General features: G+C 38.7%; 1 protein-coding gene across 4 annotated transcripts in view; it reads right to left on the bottom strand.

The window, feature by feature from the left end:
- LOC135113617 (dual specificity calcium/calmodulin-dependent 3',5'-cyclic nucleotide phosphodiesterase 1A-like) overlaps positions 1-26,806 on the bottom strand; it is a 189,166-nt gene that overhangs the window by 146,334 nt on the left and 16,026 nt on the right. The window lies entirely within an intron of this gene.

Here is a 26,806-nt window from a genome sequence, read left to right as displayed (position 1 = left end):
CCTCCAAAAAAAGCGGAAAAAAACACCAAAAAACCCAGTAAGCGGTAGTGTTACCAAAACAGCGAAGCGATCCTCAACACGACACGAGCCCTGCAGCAGTATTACCAACAGGCGGGGCAGGTGAGTGTGGCCCGTATTCAGACACACATCTCTCTCACCTCGACTATTTTCAAAGGCCACAGAGACGATTAACCGGGTTCTCTTGACTGTTTCTCCTGTTAGTAATGGAAAAATCAAGGTAATTTGTAGGTAGAGTCATTAAAACACCCCTAAATACACGTGTAGCTTCAACTAGCGCCTTTAGAAATAGTGGAGGTGCGGAGAAGCGTTTAAGAATACGGGTCTGTGTGGGGCGGGGAGGGGAGGACCTACCCTGCACCTGGCGCGCTACCTAAGGGCTTCTGGGCGGTCTAAGGTACTCGGCTTTCTAAAGGGCGTCGTGTGATAGAGTGCAGGTGAGCATCCTTAGCGTGTGGGAGCGTGAGAGAGTGTTTGTTTGTGTGTGTGTGTGTGTGTGTGTTTTACCTGTCTGTTTGTATGTTTGAAGTTTGTTTGACTGCGAATGGAAGAAGCTTGATAGTAATTGGATGTATGTATGACTGTCTACACTTGTGTGTGTGTGTGTGTGTGTGTGTGTGTGTGTGTGTGTGTGTGTGTGTGTGTGTGTGTGTGTGTGTGTGTGTGTGTGTGTGTGTGATTGGCAAGGAAAGAAAAGTGAGGGTGATTGTATATAAGTAAGGCTGTCTATTTCTGTGTGTGTGTGTGTGTGTGTGTGTGTGTGTGTGTGTGTGTGTGTGTGTGTGTGTGTGTGTGTGTGTGTGTGTGTGTGTGTGTGTGTGTGTGTCTGGATGATTGCCGAGGAAAGAAGAGAGAAAATGAAAATGTAAGTATGAAAAGGCAACAGAGAGAGAGAGAGAGAGAGAGAGAGAGAGAGAGAGAGAGAGAGAGAGAGAGAGAGAGAGAGAGAGAGAGAGAGAGAGAAATGGAATGCGTGTATGTGTGCGTGCGTGCGAGCCATATAGACCAACCCTGCCAACAATACCACCATCAATTCTACAGTGAAAAAGAAATATTGTGCCACAGGAGTTCTTTATTCCGCCTCGTCTCGCCCCGCTCCGCCCTGACGTATGGTGGGGCGCCCCGGGCAAACCACAGCGAGGTATCATAATTTCCCTTCACTGGCTCCTCATTGTTTCCATCAGTCCCATTTCCCCCATAATTTCACCATTCCCTTCACCACTACTGTTATTATTCCTCTCATTATCGCTAATCTTCTATGGAGTTTTCGTAATTTTCCCTTCACTTTCTCTCCATTTCTCCCATCTCTATCGTTTACTTAGATTTTCCATAATTCTTAACTATTTTTTCTATTACTCCCATTACTACAATTTTTCGATGTGATTTCTATAGTGCTCCTTCACTCTCCCCCCCCCCATTATCGTCATCATCCCTTTCACTACCATTTCCCCATAGATTTCACCATTCCTTTCTCTGCTACCATTATTTTTGTTATTATTGTTGGTGTTTTTAATTTTTTTGTTCTATTTGTTATTTATTGTTAACATTATTTTTATTTTTTTTTGTTCCCTCCCTTCACTGATACGATTATTGCTATTATTGTTATTTTTTCATATTTCTTTCCCATTTCTCCATTTATTGCTATGATTATCAGCCTTATTATTATTGTTATTATTTTTCCATTTTTTTTTTCATGTTTCCCTTCATTTCCTCCACTGTTATCATTCCCCATTTATTTTTTTCATTCTTTCCCTCACTGTTCCTCATTTCCCATCATCCATTACCTTCCAATTGCACCATTTTATAACTTTTTTTACGATACATATATCATCTCGCTGTATCCATTTCAACCAGTCCCACAATTTCACTCTTAACTTAAACTCCCACGCTTCGTAACCTCCTTTTCTTTCTATAATCTGTTTACATAAATCACTCCTTTTGTCACATTTCGGCATAAATTTAGATACCTTACCGAGATTCACGTTGGGGGGAAGAAAGACACAACAGCGGGTATGGGAAGGGTTTTGGAGTTGACCAGAGAGAGAAAGACATAGAGAAAAAGTGAATAAATAGATGTCCAGAATATAAGAACATGAAATAAGGGCTTCAATAAATAGGACTGTGAGAAGGTGACTTGGGGAAAGTGAAAAGAACTGAAGAATAGAAAGTCAAGATATGCATTTCCTTGGTAAAGTGAATTAAGTAAAGAGAAATGAAGAGTAGAAAGTAAAAAAGTGTACGTAGGTTTTATTAAAGTGAACAGTTAATGGAAGCGGAGAATAGAAAGTTAAATGTGCGCATGGTTAGTGTATTTAATAAAGTGAAAGGAAATGAGAAGTCGAAAGCATATAGGTAATAAAGCGAAGAAAGTGAAACAAAATAGATAAAAGTTGTGAAAAAAAAGACAGGGTGTGTATACAAGTACTTAGTGAATAAAGTGAAAAGAAAAGAAGAATAGAGAAGTTAAGATGTAGAAATAATTAGAAAAGCCAATAAAATGAAGAAACATGAAGGATAGTCAATAAAACCAATAAAGTGAAATTAAGTGAAAAGAAAAAAAAAGTTAAGATGTGCATGTAGTTAACTGAATAAAGTGAATTAAAATGAAGAGAAATAAAAAGTTGAGGTGTGCATGAAGTTATCAACTGGTGGACACACGAGCAGGTGTCAGGTGGCAACCCGCATCTGTCTGATCACAACCACGATGAGGAAGGAAGGAAAATATTGATTTGAAGTTGTTGCTATTGTTATCGTCTCTTACTACTACTACTACTACTACTACTACTACTACTACTACTACTACTACTACTACTACTACTATCATGACGACAAAGATAAGAAAAATAGTTGTCTTTTTTGTATGTTAGTATCTCTCTCTCTCTCTCTCTCTCTCTCTCTCTCTCTCTCTCTCTCTCTCTCTCTGGGGAAAACAGGACAGGGAAGAAGAGCCGACAGTGGTAACAGAAAAGAGGAGAGAGGAAAAGAGTAAAGAAACGAAAGAATAAAGCGAAGACAAGAGAGAATAGGAGATGAGCTGAGAGAGAGAGAGAGAGAGAGAGAGAGAGAGAGAGAGAGAGAGAGAGAGAGAGAGAGAGAGAGAGAGAGAGAGAGAGAGAGAGAGAGAGAGAGAGAGAGAGAGAGAGAGAGAGACTAGACATTCATGAATACATTATTTTACAGTTTCTCTTCCTCTCCCATACATCACTAACAGATTACTGAGAGAAAAAAAAAAAAAGACTAAAAATTAAAGATCTAACAATGCAAAAACGAATTCCTCACGAACATCAATGATAATATAATAGACTTTGTTCATAGGGAAAAATAAAAAAAATGGGGAAAAAATATCAAAAAAAAAAAAAAAAATCTGAACTGATAAGAAATTAAGGGCGAAATTATATATATACAAGAGAAATGAAGTGTTAAGAATGCAAACAAGAAATTTTCCACGTAAATCAGCAGATAATAAACACTTTGTACACACTGAAAAAAAAAAAAGTTGGGGAATCTTGAAAACTTGAATTGGGTGAGAAAGTAAAGATGAAAATTAAAAAAAATAAAAAAAACTTAGTCTTAAGAATACAAACATAAAATTCCCCACGTAAATCAGTAAAACATAAATAAGTAAACAAATAGAATGAAATAAATGTTGCCCATAGGAAAAAGAAAAAGGAAAAAGGAAAAAGGAAAAAAAAAGAAAAAAAAATTGAAATCCTAAGTTGAATAAAGAAACTCAAAGCTAAATTATCAAACATGAAATTCACCACAAATTAATCAACAAATAAATGAAAAAAAATAAAATAATAAAATAAAAATAAAAAAAGATAAACAAGGGAAATCAAACTTTGTACATAAGGGGAAAACAAAAGGAGGGAAAAAAACTTCAAATCCTAAGTTGGCCGAGGAACTCAAGAGGGGTTTCCAAGCTTGAAAATACTCGGAAAATTTAACCTTCCCTTCCAATCTTCTCTTTTTTTATCCTCCTCCTCCTCCTCTTCCTTCTTCTGCAATGTAAGTCTCCCTCATGACCTCACATTTATCCCTCCTCCTCCTCCTCCTCCTCCTCCTCCTCTTCCCTGCCTCCTTCACTGCCTCTCCCTCACTCACTTTCCTCTCTTCCAAACTATCCTCTCCCTTGAGAAACACCGATCTAGTGATGTTTTTGCAGCTCCTCTGAAGATTCTCTCTCTCTCTCTCTCTCTCTCTCTCTCTCTCTCTCTCTCTCTCTCTCTCTCTCTCTCTCTCTCTCTCTCTCTCTCTCTCTCTGTAAAAACAAACGCTCCTCATAAGTAAATAATCACGAAGAGAAAAACCCTGACTCATACAACGAAAAAAAGGGAAAAACAAACAATCAAAACAAAAAAATGCCCCTTCTAACAATTATAAAAGAAAAGAGAGAAAAAAAACGCTCCTCACACTCACACGCTCATCAGAAAAGAAAAGAAAAGAAAAGAAAAGAAAAAAAGAAAATCAATCAAACAGAAAACCGCTCCTCATGCATAAAAAAAACTTCTCATAAAACGATAAAAAAAGCTGAAAAAAAAACAAAAATAAAAAAAAGCGCATCACAGCATGACACGGCCCTCTCCCTCCCTCCCTCTCTCCCTGCCTCTCTCTCCCTCACTCACTCACTCACACAGACATCAAAGGAAGCGTCGGGCAGATGAATGACACTCTGTAAATAAAAGTGAATTACAACCGCACTTTTTTTTTTTTCCCCCTTTTCTCACATGCTAAATACGGTATGGATTTCACGGGCACCGATTCCTTTCTAAACTTCACTGCAATGACGCATGTTCTCGTTGTCCCGTGTTCTGAAGTGTTCCGCGGGTTTTGTGTATGTTGAACAGGTTATAGTGAGTGTTTATTAATGTTTGAGAATTCCAAATAAAATCAAGAGCTTGTTTTTGTCCTTCATTGTTAAAATAGAATCCTTGTTAACCCTTTTATTGCTAATTAGTCTTTCTCATAATCAAGTACAACTTTTAAAACACTTTTTAAATTTTTTTCGTACAGTAGTCTCAAAAATACGTGTTTGTGCAACTCAGCAAAGATAAAATTGTTATTCATTTTCCCTTTATCTGCATATCCATCTACGTTAACAGGAGACAGCCATAAAGGAAGACGTGACAACACCCATGAAAGCTCAGAACAACATCCACCAGCGCCTGCTGATTGAAGAGATGGGATGATGTAATGTTTAAACCCTTTCGCTACTACTTGACTTGTCTTTCATTAACTGCCAACTACTCTGAGATTTTTATTTTTTTGTCCTACAGCCTCTCCATAACATCATGAAGAGATGAGATGATGTAATGATTAAATCCTTTCACTACTCTTTGACTCATCTTTCATTAACTGCTAACCACTCTGAGACTTCTCTGTCCTATCACGCACACTGCAGTAATGTAACAGTGGAGAATATCAACGTCTAGGAAGGCAAGGATCTCATCTATCTTAAATAAAACTTATGTGACATGACGCGCCGGTTTCGAAGCTTCAGCCTAGAGGTTTCGTGGCGTGTGTACATGTGTGCGTGGGTGTGTTGCCCATGGTAGTTTGGCTGAGCCGTCGTTCAGAAAGACCCCAGGCCTAGTCGCGGGGTTGGCGGGGGAGGGAAACTTGTTATGGTCTTGGAGTGTACAGTGGCGGCCATAAGCTGTGCCCTGCTTCGTCGCCATGATGAGTCGTGACCAGCTAAGGTGCGAAGGTCTGAACAGCGGTGCGTCGTGAGGAGAGGAGAGTGAGATGCCGGCGGAGAGAGGAGAAGGACCTGAGCTGGCTGTGATTCATTACGGTGACGAAGCAGACAAGTACCTTTACTGCCCCGCTAAGCCACAAAGTTTGAAAGCAACTGAGAACCTTACAAACCTTCACAACTGATGGACTTAGTATTTAAAGAAAAGGGTAAAATATAATACAAGTAAGCGCAGCACATTCGATTACATTTGTCCACTGCTGTTAGAATCTTACAAATCTCGACACCTGATGGAGTGAGATTGAGGGAAGAGGGTAACCATAGCGGAAATGTGATAGGTTAATTAAGATTTCACCACGACTTTACCTGGAGCAAGGAACACCTGAGAGAACACACGTAGCCTCACCTCAAGGTTAATTACCCAACAACAGGTAAAACTCAGGCGACACTCAGCTACACACGCGCAGCACTCCAGCACGTGACAAAAATTAATTAGTGTGAAGGTTGCAGTCTTATTTCCACGCACGCAAAAGATTTCTCTCTCTCTCTCTCTCTCCCTCTCTCTGTCATATGATGTTTACCTTTTTATCACCTTCCTTTCATCTTCTTTTATTAATTTCTCCTTTTCTTTCGTTATTATTTCCTTTTTTTCTGTGCATTTATTAAGTTCACAATTATAACTCAATTCTATTTGTTTAGCGAAAGAAATATATTCTCTCTCTCTCTCTCTCACCTCTACTAGAGTACTTAAGGCGTGTATTCTTGGGAGGGAGGGAGGAAGGGAGGCAAGGAGTGATGAAAGGAAGGAAGGATAGAGAGAGAGAGAGAGAGAGAGAGAGAGAGAGAGAGAGAGAGAGAGAGAGAGAGAGAGAGAGAGAGAGAGAGAGAGAGAGAGGCGGGTGGAGGAAAGGACGGAAGGAGGGAGGAAAGAATGAAGGGAAAGTGGGAAGAAAGATTGGAGGAGGAAGGGAGAGAATGATAAAGGGAGGAGATAGGGCAAAGAAAGGAGGGAATGAAAAATATAGAGAAAAGGAGGGTGGGAGATAAAGAAAGGAAGAAAGGAGAGAGGAAGGCAGTGAAGAAGGGAGGAAAGGATGAAAAAGCGAGAAAGGAAGGAAGGAAAGGAAAAAGGGAGAAAGTAAGGCATAGGAGGAAAGGAAAAAGGAATGATGGAAAGGAAAGATGAGGGAGAGAAAAAAAGCGGAGAGAATAGAAAATAAAAGTAAAAAAAAGACAGAAAACGAACAAGGAAAAGAAACTAGACAAAAAAAAAATGAAGAAAATTAAGAAACAAAAAAGGCAAGGAAAAAAATAAATAAATAAAGGAAGAGAAAAAGAAAACGGGAGACGAGCATTAGTAAATAGCAGTGGTGGGAATAGAGAAAATTACCTGTACCTGAAATTTACTTGAGGTTGGCAATAATGGTTACCTGTCCGCCATCCCCCCTCCCCCTTCCCGCCAGAAGCCTTCCTCCCTCCGGGCTGAGAGAGAGAGAGAGAGAGAGAGAGAGAGAGAGAGAGAGAGAGAGAGAGAGAGAGAGAGAGAGAGAGAGAGAGAGAGAGAGAGAGAGAGAGAGAGAGAGAGAGAGAGAATATACATCGACACTTTTCTCTTTCAACAAACAGAATTGAGTTATAATTTTGAGCTTAAACAATAAATCCATAAAATAGAATAAAGAAATACCAATAAAGAAGAAAAAAAGATGAAATGAGTAAAAATTGATGAAAAGATAAAAAAGTGAACATCAAACACGAGAGAGAGAGAGAGAGAGAGAGAGAGAGAGAGAGAGAGAGAGAGAGAGAGAGAGAGAGAGAGAGAAGGCTCGTCCCGTCTCTTGAGTTTAAGTTGCGTCAGGAAAAGTTAAGGAAATAAAAGTCAACTCTCTCTCTGTCTCTCTCTCTCTCTCTCTCTCTCTCTCTCTCTCTCTCTCTCTCTCTCTCTCTCTCTAGTAGCTGAGCAAAATAACACGACTCATTGCACTGGTTCACTTCGTAATTAACAAGCGGAATAATTGATAATAGAGGTAAAAGAAGTAAATAATATCATCCGCATTAATTTTTAGTGTATCCTTATTTTTATGTCAGCCAATCAGAACGACGGAAAGACACTCACACACACACACACACACACACACACACACACAGAAAGACAGACAGAGAAGCAACCATGTCTTCTTTTCTTATTTCTTTTTTTCTTTCTCCTTTTTCTTTTTCTTTTACTTTTTACTTTTTCCGTTTCTTATTTTTTTCTTTTTTTCTACTTTCTCTTTTCTTTAATTTTCTTATATCGTCTTTTTTTGTCTTTTTCTTTTCTACTTTTCTTTTTCTTTTATTTCTTTTCTTCCATTTTTCTTTAATTTTTACTTTTCTACTGCTTTTTTTTTATCTTTTCTTCTTCTTGCCATTATCACCACTATCATTAACAAAACACACAAACTTTATCATCTATTACGGATCATTCTTTTCTTTATTACCCCCCTCCCTCTCTCTCTCTCTCTCTCTCTCTCTCTCTCTCTCTCTCTCTCTCTCTCTCTCTCTCTCTCTCTCTCTCCCATCCCAGCCTTGTCAGCCTAGTCATCAAGTCACACCATCTATTACCACTAATCATATTCTTTTTCTAATCCATCACTAAGATTTCCCAAAGGCCAGTAGTAGTAGTAGTAGTAGTAGTAGTAGTAGTAGTAGTAGTAGTAGTAGTATTTTCTTACGTTGAGAGTAAATAATGCAATACCTTAAATCTCCCAGCTGTAGACTCCCCATTGTTACCGAGGTGAAGTGAACGCTGCCACTGGGATTCAAAGGGTTAACGTAACTCTACACACCTTCCATCGCGCTACCTTCCCAACCCTTGCCTTCCTGCCTTCCTCCATTCATCCTCGCTTCCCCTCGCTTCTTGATGCCTAGTACCCCTCTTCCTCCTCGTAGCTCATGTTTCCTCTTCCTCCATCTCCTCTTCTTCTTCTTCCTCCTCCTCCTCTTCCTCCTCCAAGCACTCTGGCGAGATTTATGACCGCTGAAGTACGAGGAAAAGTTTCAAGTTTAGCTTCTCTTCCCTTCTGCTACTGCTGCTGCTACTACTACTACTACTACTACTACTACTACTACTACTGCTGCTGGCAATAATGATCAGTGAAATCTTCTTGACTGACGCACTAAAAATACACAGAAAATCATGTGAAAAATAATATGATGTTGGAGGATATTACGAAAAAGTACAGTAAGGATTTTTTTTTATAATAATAGAAAATATTGGAGGTGTGTCAGTTTTTAAGGCAATTTTACTGTTTTTGTGTTACGTTGAGTGTGAAGAGAGGCGGCCTTGGTGACGTGGAGGAGGAGGAGGAGGAGGAGGAGGAGGAGGAGGAGGAGGAGGAAGGGGTGACGATGGAAAGAGAAAGTAACGAAAAGAACACGACAAAAATTTACATAACACGCCTTAGAATTTATGATATACGCCTGCCTCTCTCTCTCTCTCTCTCTCTCTCTCTCTCTCTCTCTCTCTCTCTCTCTCTCTCTCTCTCTCTCTCTCTCTCTCTCTCTCTCTCTCTCTCTCTCTCTCTCTCTCTGCTAACCTTTTATCTTCTTTTACTCATTTCATTTTATTCTCATTCTTTTATCATAATTTTACATACTTTTTTCTGTGCATTTCTTGTTTAAACTCACGAGAAATTCTGATACCCTCTCTCTCTCTCTCTCTCTCTCTCTCTCTCTCTCTCTCGTTTCCAAGGGTCGCTTCATTTCCTTCCTCCCTCATCTCAAGACATCCGCCGCCGTACTCACATCAGTCAGACATAATACCAATCTTTACTTCGTCTCAATGCTAACTAACTCCTCGCTCCGCCTGCCTCTTCTCCCTCCCTACAAAAAGACAGGCCTGGAAAAACCTTCTTCTTTTATCTTCTGAGGGAACGAAGGAGAGAGAGAGAGAGAGAGAGAGAGAGAGAGAGAGAGAGAGAGAGAGAGAGAGAGAGAGAGAGAGAGAGAGAGAGAGAGAATTATACCAAGAAAAAATAAATAAAAATGAACGTCTCTCTCTCTCTCTCTCTCTCTCTCTCTCTCTCTCTCTCTCTCTCTCTCTCTCTCTCTCTCTCTCTCTCTCTCTCTCTCTCTCTCGTCTACTTTCAAGGATAAGAAATAAAAAAAAACAGGATAAAGAAGGGAAAGATAATTGGGGACAGGAAAAAAAAAATAATAAAAAATAAAAAGAGTGGTTTGATCTTTCCTTGGTTCTCGTTCGTGATTTCCTCTCTGTCTTCGTGATCAGGGAACATTGAAACATCTAAGTTATTGAATTTTATTTGCTTTTTTATTTATATTTCTATTGTCTTTATGCGTCAAGGATTCTCTGGCTGAGACTACGGAAATGAGATAAGGAGGAGGAGGAGGAGGAGGAGGAGGAGGAGGAGGAGGAGGAGGAGGAGGAGGAGGAGGAGGGATTGTATACAGCTAAAACTATGGGAGGAGGAGGAGAAAGAGGAAGAGGAAAATACGACTAAAGAAGAAGAAGAAAAAGAAAAAGAAAAAGAAAAAGAAAAAGAAGAAGAAGAAGAAGAAGAAGAAGAAGAAGAAGAAGAAGAAGAAGAAGAAGAAGAAGAAGAAAAACGAGAAAAGGAGAAGAAAAACGAGAAAAGGAGGAAAAAAAAACAAAGATAAACAAGAGGAAAAACAAAGAAAAGGACAACAAGAAACAAAATAAACACTGACATAACTAATAAAAAAAATAAATAAAAAAAACTTAATAAACAGAACACACACCACAATAGGACAGGAAAAGAAAAAAAAAGGCTTAAAACTATCAGCGAGAAATTAATATTAATGAGCAGATAGACAGGTAGGCTTCTCGCTTGTCCAGGTGAGCTCATTAACACATTGCCGCCTCCTTTGATCCCTGACACCTGGAAGTTAGTGACGATTAGGAAACATTAGTAAGTTACTCGAATTACTGATGCAGAAGTGTGCGTGTGTGCGTGTGTGTATGTAGGAATAGTTGTAGTAGTAGTAGTAGTAGTAGTAGTAAAAGGAATATTATTTTCTTCCTATTTGTTAAACTAAACCATCTTACTCATACATAAAAAATATAACAGTAGTAGTAGTAGTAGTAGTAGTAGTAGTAGAAGGAATATTATTTTCTTCCTATTTGTTAAACTAAACCATCTTACTCATACATAAAAAAAAAAAAAAACAGTAGTAGTAGTAGTAGTAGTAGTAGTAGTAACAGCAATATCAACTACGTAAACCTTCCAATATTTTTTTTAGTTCAATAGTAACTACACACACACACACACACACACACACACACACACACACACACACACACACACACACACACACACACACACACACACACCTGGCAATACAGTTAGGTCACGTTATACAGAAGTAGGAGAACCATTCGCGTGATTCATCGTCTGTCTTGAATGTGAGCAGACTTAAGTGGAGGAGGAAAACACAGCTCTCTCTCTCTCTCTCTCTCTCTCTCTCTCTCTCTCTCTCTCTCTCTCTCTCTCTCTCTCTCTCTCTCTTATAAAAAAAAACACGGAAAAATATAAAGAAAACGAAAAAGAGTGAATAGTGATGTGATAAAAAAGAGAGAAAAGGACACAAAAAAAACGTACAGAATTAGTGATGAGATGATAAAAAAAAAAGACAGAAAAAATGGTAGCTCGAAACTCCAGGTCATAATTATTAAAGGTGATTACATACATCATCCCGCTAATTACTTTTCTGGACGCTAATGGGCGCTCCCGAATTCCGAACCGTTTAGTTTCACAATACAAATATAAAAAGCTGGTGAGTCTTTACGTAGCGTGGGACAAAACTACGAGGTAATAACGAGAGGCGATGTATCTGTTGGCTTACTTGTAACGTATTAAATGTAACTGCCAACTTATTTATAACTTAATCGATATGTCTTATTTTTTTGTGTAATTTATTTGATGTATCTATTAATTTACTGATGATTTATTCGATTTTTCTGTTAATTTACTGATAACTTATTTGCTCAGTGTATAAATTTATAACACAGTGGATGCAGCTGTTCATTTAGTTTGTTAATCTGTCCGTCTGTCTGTCTGTCTGTCTGTCTGTCTATGTAATTTCAACTCATCAAAATTATAACCTAAAAACTTCTCCCACACTAAGTTGTCCAAACCTAACCTCACATTACTGGACTGGATGAATAACTACAGACAGAACATTTCCTTCAATACAAAAACCCCTTTATTACAAAACAAAACATCGTGCGCTTAAGCTGACACGGTGCTGAGAGATTTACGAAGCAGGAGGAACAAGCAGGCCAGAATTCACATCACTGCAATAGTAGAAAAAAAAAAAAAAAGAAAAAAAGATAATTTTCAACCGCTTTCATGATAAAACAAAAACAACTTGATCTTTAACTGCCAAGGTGCTGAAGGGTCTAAGGGCCGGAGAGAACGAGGAGGCCAAAAATCACATCACTACTGGATAAATACGTATAAAACCCGCCATAAGTAAAAAAAAAAAAAAAAAAAAAAAAAAAAGACGACGAAGAAATATCGTGAACTTTAACTAATGACGCGGTTTATTCCATCAGTTTATTGAAAGAGAGGTACACTGATAACGGTACAGGAGAAGCAGGAGTGAGAGAAGAATCTATATCACTATTTCCTCCCCCACCAAGAAAAAAAAAAAAAAATAATAAAATAAATAAACAAATAAAATAAAATAAATAAATAAATAAACAAAATAAAATAAACAATAATGAATAAATAAACAAAACATAATAAACAAATAAATAATAAGACCATTCCAAACGCTCATCATTAGAAAACAAAGCAAAACACTGTGAGCTTTCATTGATATCACAGTTAAACAAATTATTTTATTGAGAGAGAGATGCATAAACAGCAGTACAAGAGAAGCAGGAGAAAGGTGGATAGTGGATAAAGACAAAGGAAATAAGGAAACAGATAAATAGCGGATTACTGAGAAAGAGAGAGACAAATAGCAGTACAGGAGAAACAGAAGGGAGGTACAAAGAAAGGAAATAAGGAAGAGGAAATAAATATAAACGCCACGAAGTTTGCTGAAAGAAACATAAACAGCGGTACAAGTGGGGGGGGGGGTAGAGAGAGAGAGAAAAAAAAAGAGGGACACAAAGAAAGGAAATAAGGAAAAAGGAAACAGCAGGAACAGGAACAGCAGCGGAGTATAAACTGGTGAAGGCTCAAGGGGCAGAAAGGACGAGCAGGCTACAATTCTCCCCTCAAGTTGCTGTCCACACACTCAATCCTCGCACATTTCACTCCTCTCTCTCTCTCTCTCTCTCTCTCTCTCTCTCTCTCTCTCTCTCTCTCTCTCTCTCTCTCTCTCTCTCTCGCCGCCCCGCTTCCTCGCTCCCTCATGTTCTAGCGCCCTGTCCTTCCATTTAACACATCGCCTTGTTCTCGTGAAAGCATTTGTCTTATTCACGTGTGGGCTTTTGTAGACATTGACAGACAGAGACACAGCAACAGACGCACAGACACAGCCAGACACAGCAAGACAAGCGTATTGATAGACAGCTACACAATCAGACAGACGAACAGATAATAAGAGAGTTTTAAAGATAGATAGACAAATAAATAGTTAATCAGAAATAAATAAACAGACACAGAAATATTAATAGCCAGAAAAAACGACAGGTAGACATGTAGATAATTAGACAGATGAACAAAGAAAGAGATTTTGACAAAGACAATTCGATAAGCAGCCATATAGTTAAGACAGATGAACAGAGAAACAGAGACAATTAGACAGGAAGATAATTAAGTAAGCAGATACATAACTAGACACACACACACACACACACAAACACACACACACACACAGGTAAAGCCGCCCCTCCCTTCCCCCCTTGACTAGGTCGGCTAAGGGAAGGTAAGGTCATTAGCGGCAGGTGAGGGCGCCAAGACACCTTAAGGGGATCTGTCCAGGTTTATATCACTCACTCGCACACACACACACACACACACACACACACACACACACACACACACACACACACACACACACACACACACACACACACACACACACACAGGTAGTCAAGAAAACATTAAAAATCACCCATAAATAACTTACTACAATCAGTTATTCAAATCCACGCACGCACGTACACACATACACACGCACGTACACCAATACACACAGACACGTCCATGGATGTGTACACGTCTCCGAATTTGAATGAAGGGAGTGAATGAATTGATAATGTAATGAAGTACAAGAGAGAGAGAGAGAGAGAGAGAGAGAGAGAGAGAGAGAGAGAGAGAGAGAGAGAGAGAGAGAGAGAGAGAGAGAGAGAGAGAGAGAGAGAGATTGTTTCAGGAAATTACAATGTTTTCAATTTTTGTAGTCGAAAAATGAAAAGTATATAAAAGTTTTTAAATGTTTTCCTTCATTTATTTATTTATTTATTTATTTATTATTTATTTGTCTTTTTCTTCATGTCGAATTTATTTTAAGACTTGTATAAATGTTTGATCTGGAAATGTCTCTGCAACCATCTCTCTCTCTCTCTCTCTCTCTCTCTCTCTCTCTCTCTCTCTCTCTCTCTCTCTCTCTCTCTCTCTCTCTCTCTCTCTCTCTCTCTCCTAAGAATTTTAAGCAAGCATAGTTTAAAATACAAAATAACACAAATTACAGAAGAAATCACCCAATAAAACTCTCTCTCTCTCTCTCTCTCTCTCTCTCTCTCTCTCTCTCTCTCTCTCTCTCTCTCTCTCTCTCTCTCTCTCATTACTCCTGTCTAATTTACATACGTTTCTTATGGCAGCGTAAACAAGGTACCAATATTTACACACCTGAGAAAGAGAGAGAGAGAGGGAGGGAGAGAGGGAGTGGGGGAGAGGGAGAGGTAAGAGTTAACAGGTACTCAGTCTCAAGGTGTGGACAGGTAAGGAGAAATTAGCGTTGAATCCCACCTGTCACTGCTACACGTTAGAGGTACCTTCATTAATTAAAAGGGCAGGAATGTGTGATGCAAACCGCCTGTTCTAAGTTATTGTGTCTATGTTCTCTTATTTTTTTTTGTTCTTTTTCCTTTTCTTTTTTTGTTTTCTTTTCGTCTATGATTTGTTGGTCATTCGTGGTTTCGGTTGGTGTTTGTTTTTGTTCTTCCTTTGTTTTCTGTGTTGTATCTCTCCTCGTGTTCGTATTTGTCTTCTTCCTCTTTCTCTTTCTGCTTTTCCTCTTCTTCTTACTATTACTCTCATATTTTTCTTTTACTTGCTATTATTTTTATTTCTACTTTTGTTATTACGAGTGAAAATGGTGTAGTAGTAGTAGTAGTAGTAGTAGTAGTAAAAACACGTCTTCTTACAAACATTTCAACATAAGAAATCCCGTTATTAATTTCCTTGCAAACAAAACACCAACACACACACGCACACACACACCCTTCCCTTCCTAACACACACACACACACACACACACACACACATTCCAGCCTCGTTCTCCCCGTGTCAGCATCACTATTACAAGGCTCCTCGACTAGCACCACCACCACCAGCACCACCACCACCACCACCACCACCTCCTGCATCGGATTATTGCGTTAGGTGGTATTACCCTAACTTTCCTTGACGGCACTCAACATCACGTAAACTTGATAAGGGTATTTAGACACAAAGTTTTCGGGTTTTCAGCCTTGGCATAGTCTCGTGCCAACTTCCTACACTGCACTCTCCTGTTTCTGATTCTGCCTCTCTCTCTCTCTCTCTCTCTCTCTCTCTCTCTCTCTCTCTCTCTCTCTCTCTCTCTCTCTCTCTCTCATCCTTCTGTTGTTGTTGTTGTTGTTGTTTTTTGTTCCTTCTTCGTCTTTTGTTGACTGTTACAACTACCATTACTACTACTACTACTACTACTACTACTACTACTACTACTACTACTACTACTGCTTGTATATTATTTTATGTGTTTTCTTCTTTCTTTCATTCTTTCTCTTCCTGTCTCTTTCTCTCCTTCTGTTGTCTCTGTCTTCCTCCATCTTTTCTTTACTGCTACTACTACTACTGCTACTACTACTACTACTACTACTACTACTACTACTACTACTACTACTACTTGTGCTAATAAAGGTACATGATTTTTTTGTGTGTATTTTTCTTTCTTTATCTTCTCGTGCTTGCTTCATTATCTCTCTCTCTCTCTCTCTCTCTCTCTCTCTCTCTCTCTCTCTCTCTCTCTCTCTCTCTCTCTCTCTCTCTCTCTCTCTCTCTCTCTCTCTCTCTCTCTCTCTCTGCCCCTTCTTTACCTCCTCCTTCATATGTGCTACATCTTTTCCTTCTCTCTCCCTCTCCCTCCTGTTTCTGTTCATTAATATCTTCCTCCTCCCCTCCTGTTATTCTTCCTACTGCTGTTCTTTCAATTTTTCTCCCTCTCTTCCTCCTCCTATTGACCTCTCCTCCCTCTCCTCCTCTTCCTTTTTCTGTTCTTCCTTCTCTTCCTCCCTTACAGCACCTATTTAAAAAGGGGCAACATAACAGCGTGTTGAATAGTGTTTTAATCCCTTATAAGTAAACAAAATAAGGAATCGAAACCCGGTATAAAGGATTGAACTCTCTCTATAAGGGATCCAACACTCTATAAAGGACTGGATCCCCTAACAGCACCAGCTGGCGATGCTGTTATGTGCTCACTCTTGAAACTTCATTATTCGGTAATTTAGAGAGTTATGAAGGGAGAGCAGGAGGAGGAGGAGGAGGAAGAGGAGGAGGAGGAGGAGGAGGAGGAGGAGGAGGAGGAGGAGGAGGAGGAGGAGGAGGAGGAGGAGAGAGGAGGGAGATTGAAGAGTAGGATTAGCACTAGAAGGAGGAGGAGGAGGAGGAGGAGGAGGAGGAGGAGGAGGAGGAGGAGGAGGAGGAGGAGGAGGAATACAAAGGAAGACAAACTGCAATAGACCCTGAGGTCCTTACTAGGCTGTTTGTTGAGACTATTTACTAACTACCAGTGATAGAGACAGGACAGCAATGCAGAAGGTTTCTCCCCACCCACCCCTCCCTCCATCCGAGGCTGGCAGGAAAAAAGGCAAAACCATGTGATATTGAAAAACCACAAGGAATTTTAGTAGAGAGTGAGAAGGAAAAATGTAATCTACGTCTGACTACTAGTGTTTGTGGGGGGGGGTTGTTAAAGCTTGGTAAATGTAATGTTGTGTGTGCTTTATGTACGTGGATGCACAGTGTGTGTGTCGAATGGGTGGTACGGCAACCTTCCCTAGCGCTTTCTAGGGAGGCAGCAGTCAATCAGGCCCCAGCTACGGAGGAGGAGGAGGAGGAAGAGGGGGAGGGGAGGAAGAAGAATGACAAAAGTACCAATCAAGAAAAAAAAAAAGTAGAAACGAGAAAGAAAAAACCGCGAGAGAGAGAGAGAGAGAGAGAGAGAGAGAGAGAGAGAGAGAGAGAGAGAGAGAGAGAGAGAGAGAGAGAGAGAGAGAGAGAGAGAGACGAATTGGATGCGAAAGAAGTCTGACACAAGAAAGATTGGACGAAAAGTTTGGAGGAGGAGGAGGAGGAGGAGGAGGAGGAGGAGGAGGAGGAGGAGGAGGAGGAGGAGGAGGAGGAGGAGGAGGAGGCAAGTAACACGTCAGTCTTATAAGAGGGGGAATCAAGACTTGCAGATTACAGTAATGCAGTGAAGGACGGGGCGAGGAGCAGCAGGGCGGGACGCAGCCAGAAGTGAAAACTGCGTTGGTAAAAAAGTAATGAGAGACAAAGTGATTCCTGCTTCTTCAATTGTCTGGGGGGAAAATAGAAGTGTTGTAGTAATTTCGTTGTAAATTTTTATACTACGAAAATAGGTAAGTGAATTAAAGTCAGGTTAAATTATAGGAAATTAAAGAAAAAAACAGTAAATATTGCAGTTATTTTGGAGTATTTTTTTTTTTTATACAACAGGAATTTGTGAAGTAAGGTTAAATAACAGGAAAAAAAAAACTACTCCTAAGTGATGAAAATAAACTTGTGAGCTTTACTGTCTGTGTGTCTCTTCCTGTCTGTCTGTCTGTCTGTCTGTCTGTCCGTGCTGCAAAAATAAATAAGTAAAATAAAGTTAAATAATAGAATATAAAGAAATGACTCGTTTTTAAGTAAAGGATATAAACTTAAGAACTATTCGTGTCTCTCTGTCGGTCTGTCTGTCTGTGCTTCAAAAAAATGGGTAAAATATAGCGAAGAGAAACAGGAAATAAAAAAACACTCCTATTTAAGTTAAGAAAAGAAAACACTATAAACTTCACTATTTCGCGAAGATATTGAGCCACAAAAGAACGACAAATAGAATAAAAAAATGAAAAAAAACAGGACTCACGTTTTTTAATTAAAGAAAAAAGATGTCTTACCAAAAGTGCAAGTTTACAGCATTAAAAAGAAAGGAAAATTGAAAGAAAAGAAGTAAAATGTTGAGTTACATTTGGAATTATAATAACCGAAAAAAAAATTGTGTTATTAGTGGAAAATTGATGCGCAAATGTTGAAATGTGAAGCAAAACAAGTGTAAAAGAGCAAATGAATAAAATGAAATGAAATGAACAATGAAATTACGGTCCGTGTTTTTTGGTAAATGGAAAGAGCATTAACAAGAGCACAATCTCGTGTAGTAATTAGTGTAAAGTGAATGACTCGCAATAAGTAAATGAATGAATGAAATGAATAAAATAAAACTGAATCTCACAAAAAAAAAACAGCAATCTCACAAGAACAACAAATAAGAAAAACAAAATAACAAAAAAATACAACTCCTGACTTTTAAACTCCAAACAAAAACATAAATAACAAGACCACAAAACAAGAACACTGAAACAACTAGCAAAAACACACAACTCTCACATGAAAAACAAACACATTAAGAACAAAATAAACACTGGAAGCGCACTCAACAACAAGACGCAACACAAACACAGCAAACAGGACAAAGAAACGAACAAATCAAACCAATAACAGAACGACGAAAACACAAGACCGAACCCGTAAACCAGCGAAGGAAAATGGGAAAACTTGAAGAGAAAACGGAGAGGCAGGAGACAAGAGCGAGGTAGACGCGAGGGAAGGGAAGGGAAGGGAAGGGAAAGCTCTTGTAATTAACTGGCAGGTACCGAACTAACACACTTTGGAAGGTTCATTACAGCGCCACTACCTGCTGCCTCACCTGCACGCGGGAACACAGGTGAGTACTGACAGGTAACGTGGGGGACAATAGTGGTACACGCGCAATATTAACACGCCACTATCATCATCATCATCTCTATCAGTGCACTATTAAAAACACTATCACTATCAAAATACTATTCGTCCAACACCAAAACTATCACAAGACTATTAAAATATTATCAACACCAGCAACACTATTAAGAATCTGACACTATCATCACCATCAATGCGTTTATTCAACACCATCATCACTATTAAAAAAGCAACATTATAAATTCACTACCATTAAGTCACTATTATTTCATCACCATCAACACACTTCAAACTCAACACCATCATCAACTCACCATTAACAGGCCGACACCATCAACACCACTGACACATTATTAACATCATCACCATCACCATCAACACCATTAGCACTAGCAACACAGCAACACCATCAACACACTATCAAGTCAGCACCATCAGCACCATCGCCAGGTTAACATTTACACTATTTATTTATTTATTTTGTTCACATTCATCACCTCCCCAACTCATCATTAGTCATCGAAATAAAAAAGTTCCATTTAATATCCTCATAATTTCGTTACGGTCAGTTACAATATATAAAATGCACATACGTATTGCAACTTTATGAAAACACCTCGGTAATGGATTTACTCTGCATTAATTTCCTATTTGTCAATATCAAAAGTGAAATATGTGTTCACCACCACCACCACCACCACCACTACTAGCATTACTACTACTATCATCACCACTTCTACCACTACTACTACTACTACTACTACTAATTCTTCTTCTTATTATTATTATTATTACTATTATTATTATTATATTTTCTTGTTCATTCTTTTTAATATTTTTCCTTTCTCTTTCTCCTTTCTTTTTCTGTTGGTGTTTTTGGTATTTTAATTTTCTTTTCCTTCTCCTCCTCCTCCTCCTCCTCCTCCTTATTCGTCTATTCCACCAACAACAACTACTACTACTACTACTACTACTACTACTACTACTACTACTACATCTCCCGTTGCTGATAAGAGAAAAGAAAGAAAAAAAAACGTTGACGCAAAAAACCAAAATGACAAAAGCAAAAAGAAATACAACAACAACAACAACAACAACAACAACAACAACAACAACAACAACAACAAACCGCACAGATTCAACAAACCACGCAATATTACAACGTTGGCGAAATAAATATTAACCGCAAACGAGGAAAAAAAAAAAAAAATAGAGGGGAAAAAGAAGCGGGGGAAAAAAGTACCCGAACTACCAGATGATCAATTACTGGAGCGTGGCCACGATTAATTCGGTTTATCGGGATCAATTCGGTTTGCGCGGATGAGCCCCGTGCGGTGTTTGGCTTATGCGATGTGTGAGAGAGAGAGAGAGAGAGAGAGAGAGAGAGAGAGAGAGAGAGAGAGAGAGAGAGAGAGAGAGAGAGAGAGAGAGAGAGAATGGAGGATGGGGTTGCTCTCTCTCTCTCTCTCTCTCTCTCTCTCTCTCTCTCTCTCTCTCTCTCTCTCTCTCTCTCTCTCTCTCACATCGCTGTTTAGTTTCTCCCTCTTCATCTTCTTACCATATTTGTTTTGTGTTTTTTTTCGTTATTTTTTCTATAATTTTATCGTGGTCCTTCTATTTCACCCCTCCCCCTTCTCTCTCTCTCTTGCCCTTCTCCTCTTCCCTCTCCACCCCTCCATCCACACTAACACCCTCCCCCTCCCCTTTCCCCCTAAACACACAGCTCTTCCCACCCACACACCTTCTGCCAAAGTTCAACCAAAAAGCTCATTACAAGAGGGACACACGTGGCAGGAGGGCGGGTGGGAACACTTGCCTCCCCGCCACAGGAGCCCAGGAGGCGAGGAGCAGGCGTCCCATAAAGTCGGATTATCCTTCCCACGCCTCAGCCTCTCAGGACGTGACGGGGGATGGAATTGGCCCTCGATCAGCACAGGTAAGTAAGAAAAGGCAGGTGCGTTGTGTGAATGGGAGGGAAATATGAATGAAAGAGAAGAAAAGGTACTATGATAGGAAAAAAATGTTGTATAGGTTATTGTGTTTCTTTTTCGTATTTTTCTTATTATTTAACATAGGTGAGGGAGAGACAGGTGTGTTGTGTGAATGAGAGGGAAATATGAATGAAAAGAAAGGAAAGGTGGTATGATAAAAATTGGTGAAAAATGTTATATGTTACTGTGTTTTTCTAATTATTATTCTTGCTATTTCTCACAGGTAAGGGAGGCAGGTGCGATCCGTGAATGAAAAAAAAAAAAAAGAATGAAAAGGAAAAGGTGCTGATATAAAAACTGTTCTACTTATTGCTATTCTTCTGCATCTTATTATTCATTTTATTAACACAGGTGAAGAAGGCAGGTGTGTCCCGTCAATGAGAAATAAATAAAACAAAAAAGGAAAGATGATAAAGGTGCTGAGATGAAAATAACTGTAGCGATTATTATTATTTCTTATCTGACTATTCAATTCAACACAGGTAAGGAAAAGCAGGTGAATGAAAAAGAAATGAATGAAAAGGGAAAATGGAAGAGGAACTGTAGCAAAAAAATATAATACACGTTACTAATCTTCTCTTTTTCTTCTTTTCTTATTTTTATTATCATTATTCGGCACAGGTGAGGGTTAGGTAGGTGCGCTTCGTGAATAAGTAAAAATTGGAATAAAAAGGAAAAAAAAGGAAGGTACTGGTAGGTAGAAAAGAAGATAATAGAAGTGTTATTTTTGTGATCATTGAAATACAAGCAGGTAAGAAGAAGCAGATGCGCAGCGTGAACAGGAATAGCAAAAAATAAATAAATAAATAAATAAATAAATAAATAAATAAATAAATAAAAGAAGAGAGGAAAGAAGAAAAGTATTGAAGAAAAACAGTTTTGGAGGTAACTGTTATTGCTTTCTATGCTTTTGTTCATTAAATTTACACAGGTGAAGGAAGACAGGTGAGATGATGAATGCAATTAAAAGAAAAGGAAAAAATAGAAAAAAATACAATAATGAAAATAATTCTAGGGGGTAATTATAATTTCTCTTTTGTGGTCTAATCAGACTTTGCACAGGTGAGGCCAGGTGCGCCCGTGTGTATGAAAAAAGGAAAAAGAAAATAAGAAAGAGCTGAAATAGTTTTAAGAATGATTTTGTCTTTTCTCCATTATCAAAGTTGGAACCAGTAAAAAAAAATATATAAATAAATAAATAAATAAACAGGTGTGTCTTCTCGATGCGAATAAATTAATAAATACATAAATAAAAAGACTTAGAGTATCTTATCAGTCATAGATGTAAAATTTTCACTGTTCACCTGTCTGTCTGCCTACCTGCCTGTCTGTCTGTCTGTCTGTCTCATCACCACAACACGGGATCCGCACCGCCGCTGCACACAACACAGCCAAATAAAGCGTGACACTTATCGACTCGACACATTTACGATTCTATTGGGGGAACATTTTATCACATTTTCCTTTGCGGCTCATTAGTTACATTAGTTGCCTTAATTGGAATAGTTCCCTGCTGGTTCCTGGGCAGCAGACATTCCCTCCAGCCATTGCACAGAACAGTGTGTCAATTAAAATACTTCAAGCCCCAAACTCTTTGATATTAAACAACTGAGAGCATTATATAGGGGAATTAACTAAGATACCCCTTATTTTTATTTTTTTCAGGTGTTAAAGAAAATGGGTTTTGTTTTGATGTGTGGTGTCGTGTATAAAATGTTGTAATAGGAACTGATTTAAGACGAGTTTAAAGTAAGATATTATTTTAAGTGATGTTTTTTTTAATTAAAGAGTAAAAGATTTAATTAATTAAATTAAATTAAATTAATTAAAGAGTAAAAGATTTAACCGAGTGTGTGTGTGTGTGTGTGTGTGTGTGTGTGTGTGTGTGTGTGTGTGTGTGTGTGTGTGTGTGTGTGTGTGTGTGTGTGTGTGTGTGTTGCTGTTGCTATTATCAGAGTAGTATCCAGTGGCCATGAACTCCACGAATACACACACACACACACACACACACACACACAGCAATAAATTAAGTGATCTCTTTACATTTATCATTAATTATCGCCTTGATCGAAGACGTACACACACGCACGCACGCACACATATACAAACGTGTGTGTGTGTGTGTGTGTGTGTGTGTGTGTGTGTGTGTGTGTGTGTGTGTGTGTGTGTGTGTGTGTGTGTGTGTGTGTGGCCCACCCGAAGAGAGGGAATGAATGGAGGTCTTTGAGTGGAGGAAGTGATGACCTGCACGCGCACACACACACACACACACACACACACACACACACACACACACACACACACACACACACACACACAAGAACATTAATCTTTTTTTTCTGTTGCTTACATAAATCTTGGTAGGAACACAAACTCCGCCACTCAAACTCTCTTCAAAGTGACAAGCTCTCTCTCTCTCTCTCTCTCTCTCTCTCTCTCTCTCTCTCTCTCTCTCTCTCTCTCTCTCTCTCTCTCTCTCTCTCTCTCTCAGTTTCACTCCTTTTATTAACTTTTAAAACTTCTCTTCATCTTCTCCTTTCCTGGAACATTATTCTAATCTCTCTCTCTCTCTCTCTCTCTCTCTCTCTCTCTCTCTCTCTCTCTCTCTCTCTCTCTCTCTCTCTCTCTCTCTCTCTCTCACGTACATAAATGAAAATACGAATAGCTCTCATATTACTTAGAGAGAGAGAGAGAGAGAGAGAGAGAGAGAGAGAGAGAGAGAGAGAGAGAGAGAGAGAGAGAGAGAGAGAGAGAGAGAGAGAGAGAGAGAGAGAGAGAGAGAGAGAGAGAGAGAGAGAGAGAGAGAGAGAGAGAGAGAGAGAGAGAGAGAGAGAGAGAGAGAGAGAGAGAGAGAGAGAGACTAGACAGACAGACAGACAGACAGACAGTATTTTCATGACTTGATATACTTTTCTCTAATGTGCTCAAATTCATATATTTATTTTGTATTTCTTGTATCCTATTTTTTTTTCTCAATTTTAACTTTTTTTTATATTCTTTATGTATTTCTTTATTGCTATTTTTTGTCTTGTTCTTATTTTTCTACATTTTTTTTTATTTCCCTACATTTTTCGATCAATTTCTTTCCTTAATTTTACTGTTTTTGCTTTCCTTATTTTCTCTGTGCCTCGTCTCATTTCTTCTGTATTAAATTCTTCACTCTCTCTCATCTATCTCTTTAAATCCTTGTATTACCTGTTTTATTTATGATTATGACTTATTTCGCTAACATTTAACATTAATATTTCTTTCTTCTTTAGTTTTTCGTACTTATCTTTCAATGCAAACATCTTTCACAAGCTATGTTCTCACACTATTTGTATCTTTTTTTTTATTTCATTTCGTTCCTGTCATAATCTTTCAGCATGTATTTTTTTTTTAATATTTCTTTGCTGTTGTGCTTTTCAAATCATAAACATGTTCTCATCTTCCACTAAATATTTTTATCATATGCTAAACTTTCTTACTTTCTCTTTATCTCTTTATTTTTACCTTTTACTTCGTTCCAGTATTTTTAATATCTATTTTTCCCAATATTTCTTTAACGTCATACTTTTCATCTCATCGCCATCTTGTCATCTCCAATATAAACTTCTTTCATAAACCCAAACCTTCTTACTCTGTGTCTTCTTTATAACTTCGCCTTTTATTTCGTTCACATGTCATTTAAACATTTTTTTCCCAATACCTTTCACTGTTGTGCTTTTCGTTTCCTCCCGCGTTCCCATCTTTCATTATAAACTTCTTTCATACACCAAGTCCTCTCACTTTTCATCTTATCTCCATAATTTTGCTTTTTATTTCGTTCACATACAATCTAGACCCATTTTTTTTTCGCATATTTCCTCACTCATGCTTTTCGTTTCCTCTCCGTGTTCTCATTTTTCAATATAAAATTCTTTCATAAACCTAACCCTTTTATTTTGTGGCTTATCTCTATAATTCTGCTTTTTATTTCGTTCATTTTTCCATTTAAACACGCATTTTTCCAATATTTCTCCACCATTATGCTTTTCGTTTCCTCCCGGCGTTCCCATCTTTCAATATAAACTTCTTTCATACACCAAGCCTTCCCACTCCTTGCTTTCTTCACCTGTAGCGCTGCGCCTTTAATCCCCCGCCTGTGCTTCATCCATCACCTGGGCGAGTGTCGTAAATCACCGTGTATTCCAATCACTTCCCCGAACTTTAATCAAATTGTCCAAACTGACCATTAACTTAAATCACTTTGACTCCAACTCATTTACCACCCAAGACAAGTTACTCGCGCCCTAACTTAGCTGCGGAGCTTCAGCCTGGCGTGATTTAAGCCTCTCTTAAGTTAGCAAGCATCAGACAGACACTCCGTAAAACATTCATGGCCATAATGAATCTACTCGTCTTTACTCGGCTTTCCTCACTGTCTTAAGTTAGCAAACAGTAGAGACACTGAAAAGTTAGGTGAAGTCAGCAAGCATTAGGCATCACTAAGTACAAATATTCATGGTTAGGTTAGGTTAGGTTAAGTAAGCAAGCATTTGACGGACTGTTAGTAAAATATTCATCGTTAGGTTAGGTTAGGTTAGGTGAAGTCAGCAAGCATCAGACATCGCTTAGTACAACATTCATGGTCAGGTTAGGTTAGGTTAAGTAAGCAAGCATTTGACGGTCTCTGTTAGTAAAATATTCATCATTAGGTTAGGTTACGTTAAGTTAGCATTAGTCTACGTTAGGTTAGGTTAGCAATCATTAGACACTCAGTAAAACATCATGGTTAGGTTAGGATAGCAAGGATTTGACATACACTCAGTAAAACATCATGGTTAAGTTAGGATAGCAAGGATTTGACATACACTCAGTAAAACATTCACGGTTAAGTTAGGATAGCAAGGATTTGACATACACTCAGTAAAACATCATGGTTAAGTTAGGATAGCAAGGATTTGACATACACTCAGTAAAACATTCATGGTTAGGAAAGGTTAAGCTAGCAAACAATGACAAAACACTTAGTAAAACATTCATGGTTATACGGATTCTCTTCACTCCTCCGCTTCTCTCTCTGATTTAAGGCTCTCGATTCCGCATTAATTTAACAAGTAACACACAAACACACACACACACCCTCCACTTCTCAGCCTCCTACATATGTTTCTCGAGGGCTGCCAACACGCCTGGATGAATAACGAGCCGAACTACTTGTTTCTGAAGGGCAACACGCACCGGAATCAACGCCCGTGAGGTGGTGTCGATGTAAACTTGCCGCGAGATGGTTTGCACGTGTAGACTAAATTGGGGTGTCATCAGGGTGTCTAGGAGGTGCGAGGGATACAGCAAGATGAAAAGCCGGATATCCTGAAAAGCTTTAGATTCTCTTTAGGACAAATTTGAAAGGGAATAAAGGTTTCTAGTTAGGTTACTGGTGTTATTCCCTTCGTGACGCAGAATTCTTGCTTAACCATCACCGGAATCGTGCAAATGCCCTTGAAAATGTAAATAACTTCAAATAGAGGTTGTCACTGTATCCACGTAAGACTCTGAAATGTTTGGAAATACAGACCAAGATCACCAGGATTAGTAATTACGAGATGAGAAGAGACAGACTCAACTTCTACAAATCTGAATTAGAATTAGAATCCAAAATAGAGTGAATGGAAGAGACCTGAATAGACTCCGTTATCAAACCATTAGTGAAGTAAGTAGGAGAGATCATGCCATTAGTGCAGTAAATAAGACAGATCAAGCAGGCCATTAGTACAGCAAATTAGACGACCGTATGATATGAGAGGTGGGTGTACGTAGTGACTAACGTACCACTGCTGTTTATTCTTTCTTTCTGTGATCCAGTTTTCCCCTTTGTCTATGTACAGCTAGCGCCACGTGTAGGCTGAATTTACTCCCTGCAGCTTTCTGATGTTCTCGCT

The sequence above is a fragment of the Scylla paramamosain genome, chromosome 26, assembly GCF_035594125.1.
Source record: "Scylla paramamosain isolate STU-SP2022 chromosome 26, ASM3559412v1, whole genome shotgun sequence".
Taxonomy (NCBI): domain Eukaryota; kingdom Metazoa; phylum Arthropoda; class Malacostraca; order Decapoda; family Portunidae; genus Scylla; species Scylla paramamosain.
Note: the sequence above shows the minus strand (reverse complement) of the source record. Positions and strands in the feature narration are given on the sequence as shown.